The 5,000-nt window shown below is 40.6% G+C and overlaps 1 protein-coding gene across 1 annotated transcript in view; it reads left to right on the top strand.

Moving 5' to 3' along the window:
- LOC123506936 (visual system homeobox 2-like) overlaps nt 1-5,000 on the top strand; it is a 31,298-nt gene that overhangs the window by 8,032 nt on the left and 18,266 nt on the right. The window lies entirely within an intron of this gene.

Genomic DNA, 5,000 nt, shown 5'->3' with positions numbered 1-5,000 from the left:
AAAACATAGACAACTAAACAAACCAAACAAAACGATGAATAGAATAAACAACAAAAATGGATAGATAAAAGACGAAAAAAAAAAATGAACTAAAAAAAAAAAAAAAAAAAAAACGAATAAATAATAATAATAACCAAACTGAAGTGGCTGCCAACCAAACAAGAACTGCAAACAGATTTACCTAAACGCAAACACCAACAAAACTAAAGTGAGCGGAAATCCCACAACATCACCACCACCACCACCACCACCACCACCACCACCACCACCACCACCACCACCACCACCACCACCACCTTCAGAGATTTAAAGAGAGGGAGTGACCAAGAGTGAGGCTTCTGTGGACGTTATCTGGACTACATTATGAGAGGAGGCGGCGGCAATGAGCGAAGGAACACCTGTTGTGGGCGGCCATTTAATATCACCTGTTGTGAGGGCGAGCAGGTGGGGTGGTGGTGGTGGTGGTGGTGGAATTGGATGTGCTGGTAATAGTTAGTAATGAAGGTGATGAAGAGGTTTTGTTGAGGAAGAGGAGAGAGAGGGGGAGAAGGAAGAGTTGGAGAAGAAGAGGTGGTGAGGAGGAGGAGGAGGAGGAGTGGAAGAGGAAGAGGAAAGGAAAGCAGTGAGGAAGAAGTTTTATGTTGTAATAGTGGAGAGGAGATGGAGGAGGAGGAGGAGAAGGAAGAAGAAGAACAAGAAGAAGAGGAGGAGGAGGAGGAGGAGGAGGAGGAGGAGGAGGAGGAGGAGGAGGAGGAGGAGGAGGAGGAGGAGGAGGAGTACACACACACACACACACACACACACACACACACACACACACACACACACACACACACACACACACACACACACACACACACAGAGAGAGAGAGAGAGAGAGAGAGAGAGAGAGAGAGAGAGAGAGAGAGAGAGGTAAAGGAAGCACAGGTGTGAATTGCTTTTGATATACGTGTGTGTGTGTGTGTGTGTGTGTGTGTGTGTGTGTGTGTGTGTGTGTGTGTGTGTGTGTGTGTGTGTGTGTGTGTGTGTGTGTGCTTCCTCTTCCGGAAAACTCGACCACTTTCCATAAAGCAAACAAAATGGCCAAGGTTTAGAGGGAAATAAACACATAAGTAGTGGTTTGGTCCCGCCACAGAATGCACAGTGGAACGCGTCTCCTCGCCTCGGCCGGGGGGAAAAGGAGGGAAAATCATAAATGGTGAAGAAAAGTCAAGTTTGTTATTCTTCCTTTTATTCACTAGTCTCTCTCTCTCTCTCTCTCTCTCTCTCTCTCTCTCTCTCTCTCTCTCTCTCTCTCTCTCTCTCTCTCTCTCTCTCTCTCTCTCTCTCTCTCTCTCTCTCTCTCTCTCTCTCTCTCTCTCTCTCTCTCTCTCTCTCTCTCTCTCTCTCTCTCTCTCTCTCTGTGTGTGTTATATTCATTCTCAGAAGTGGAAATTTTCATGTAGGATTTACAAAACGTTATTCTTTTTTTTCTTTTTCCTATTTTTACATTCAAGAAATCTTATAGACGTTACATATTTTTTTTCATTTGTTTACTTGTATTTTATATATTCATGTTTATTATTCATTTATTTTATTTATATATATATTATCATTATTATTATTATTATTATTATTATTATTATTATTATTATTTATTTATTTATTTTTTTTTTACTTGATGAAGGGACGTATTGAATTTTTTTTTTCTCTCTCTCTGTTTTCTTTATTTATTCTTTTTAAGTAGGACAAATAAATGCATAGAGGCGGTGGTGGAAGTTAGTGGGGTTTTGAAATAGTGTTGTCACGGCTTCATTAATATATAGTCTGCCAAGGATTCTGTATCAGTAGTGAGGCAAAACAAAAGGGGGAGGAGAAGGAGTGTTGGGAGACAAAGAATAAGATAGAGAGACGTAACAAGGAGTGACATGAACAAACAGGGAGTTCAAGAAGATACAAAGGATAGACACAGAAAGAATGCAATGATGGCGGAGGTTAGGAGTGAGTAGGAGTGTTGGGAGACAAAGAATAAGAAGGAGAGACGTAACAAGGAGTAACATGAACAAGCTGGGAGTTCAAGATGATGCAATGGATAGAAACAGATGGAGCAGGATAACTCGAGCGGCTGACCCTGCAATACAGCGGGATTAAGGTCGCATCAAGAAGAAAGAAATTGAGGGAAAAAATGGCATGAGAACCTAAGCAACCATCCCTGTGGCCTTTGACAACAGTCCTGACGAGAGGGCGCTGCACAACACGAGTCATGTCTACTTGACCTCCGCTAGATGTCTGTGAATTTGGAAAGAGAGAGAGAGAGAAAAAAAGAAAGAAAAACAAAGTAATATAAGGCGAACACGTGAGACTCATTTGGTTGACGGGAGTGAGTCTTCTGAGCATTTTTTATTTTATTTATTTTTTCTCCTTTACAATAATACAGGATATACGAAGATGCATGCACAGACTTGAGGGAAAGTTCACACCGTATCTGGAATGTACCCGCTATCGAATCCATCCCAGCTCGCTACTTTATCGTGTAAGGGAACGGCGGGACTGAATATTTAGCTAACACTTCCCAACATGTCTTGCCCCATAAAGCCACAATTTGTTCCTCATCCCTTCGATAAAGTATCTAGCACCCTATGGGAAAAAAAAAAATCAAAACACGTAAACAATAAATAGAAAAAGAAAACAACTGTGACGATCCAAATATATTTAATTTAGTCTGGCATATCCACCTCTATAGACTCCTCCTGTTTACTTGTTTTGGGTGCCACGTCTTACTGGTACATTCACCCTCAAACGTTCGTCGCAGATAAGTATAGGACAGGATTTCAAAACACGTTAAATATTGAAAAAAATGACAGTAAAGAATGCAAGTATCTCATTTATTCTGACATATTCACTTCTGTTTACTTTTCGCTGCCACATCCACTACACAACGTTCCTACATTGGTACATTTACGCCTCAAATAAGCACGTGACAAGAAACACAGCAATCCCTAACGCTACTCTCGCCTTTGTATTGAATCGTTATGAATGTTGGTAACGTGTGTCTCGTGGTGCGCTGCTCTGTGCCCTCAGGTGTTCACAATTATACTGTCTGCTTCGTCACGCTGCGGGAATGACGCCGGGCTTACATTGTGTTGGTATTGGATTAACTTTGAGATTGTATTACGTTGGGTGAGGTTGGTGTAAGTTAAGTTTGATTTGGTTAATGATTAGGCCAAGTTAGGTTAGAGCAGGTGTGGTTAGCTAAGTTAAAGTTTATGTTAAGTTTAGTAAGTTTGGTTAGATTGGTCAAGTAAGCTTTTTTTTTTTTTTTTATATATATATATATATATACCAAGGTTAAGGCAATTGTTTAAGTAAGGTAGGTTAGATTTGGTTAGATTGTTAGCCTAATTTCAAGTTAGATAAGGTTAGATTAAGTTTGCTTGGTTCAGTTTATGTTTACTTATTGTAGGTTAAGTTAAAACCAATTTCAGTATTTTATTTCTAAGTTTTAAGTTTTTTAAAGTTTTTCATACTTGTAGTTTACGTTCAGCTTAGTCAAGTCAGATTACGTTGCATTGTTTTATATTATGTTAAGGTAAGTAGGACGGTTCGCCACGCCGCGGGAATGACAGGAGAAGTCACCACGTGTTATCATTATTGGATTCTGGCGTCACGTTTGTCTCCGCGCGTTTTTGTGGTAATTGCAGACCACGTGCTGCAGGAAGGCCATCCGCGCGCTGTTAACAAAGGCTCCCTGGGGACTTTTTGCCCATGAGACTTAATTTACATGAGAGAGAGAGAGAGAGAGAGAGAGAGAGAGAGAGAGAGAGAGAATCATTACCAGATTTCATATCCTACAAACTGACATTCATTTTAACTTAACGGAACCTTATCTTACCTTACCTTACCTTACCGTATCGTACCTTGCCTTGCCTTGCCTTGCCTTGCCTTGCCTTGCCTTGCCTCACCTTACCTAAACTGAATAAATAGGTAAACCACAGCAAAATATAACAAAACCACACGAAAAATAGTAAAACCACGCCATTTATTGCAAACCACGCCAAAAATAGCAACATGATCGTCTCTACTACCTGTCCAGACGTCACCTGTGCCGAGTCTTTGCGTCACTCTGTACCCGTTGTTAGCTGTATCACCTGTCATCCTCACTCTTCCTCACCAGCACACACACACACACACACACACACACACACACACACACACACACACACACACACACACACACACACACACACACACACACACCTGTCGCCCCACACCTGAACAATTAAGCAAATACTGTTCTTCGAGAGATTTTGTTTATTAAGGTGTTGTTGTCGTTGTTGTTTTTTTTTTTGGTGCCTTAGACGGATTTGTGAATGCTTTTGGGCTGGTATCCAATGAAAGAGAGAGAGAGAGAGAGAGAGAGAGAGAGAGAGAGAGAGAGAGAGAGAGAGAGAGAGATCGTAAAAAAAAAAAAAATATTCCTACTTCTTGATGTTAGCCACCGACCAAAAAGAGTGAAAAAAAGCGTTACTCTTAGAATGATAGATAGAATAAAGAGATAAGATAGACAGACAGACAGACAGGCAGATCAGCAATCCTGCCGCTCACCTGCACCACAAACACACAATTTCAAAGCATTTCCTTATTGGGTTTTCATCGATTGTGTTCTCAGCGCAGATGTGACCCGGCAGGTGTGTTGCAGAGAGAGAGAGAGAGAGAGAGAGAGAGAGAGAGAGAGAGAGAGAGAGAGAGAGAGAGAGAGAGAGAGAGAGAGAGAAAGGGGGGGAGGGAGGGATGAGGGGGTTAAGTCTGCGGATCTGCTCAATTTTTTTCAATGTATGTTATTTTTTTTTTATTTATTTATTTATTTATTTATTTTATTTATTTATTTTTTTATTTATTTATTTATTTATTTTATTTATTTATTTTTTTATTTATTTATTTATGTGTTTTTGTGTGTGTGTGTGTGTGTGTGTGTGTGTGTGTGTGTGTGTGTGTGTGTGTGTGTGTGTGTGTGTGTGTGT

The sequence above is a fragment of the Portunus trituberculatus genome, chromosome 21, assembly GCF_017591435.1.
Source record: "Portunus trituberculatus isolate SZX2019 chromosome 21, ASM1759143v1, whole genome shotgun sequence".
NCBI lineage: Eukaryota > Metazoa > Arthropoda > Malacostraca > Decapoda > Portunidae > Portunus > Portunus trituberculatus.
This window is presented reverse-complemented; position numbering and strand designations above follow the sequence as displayed.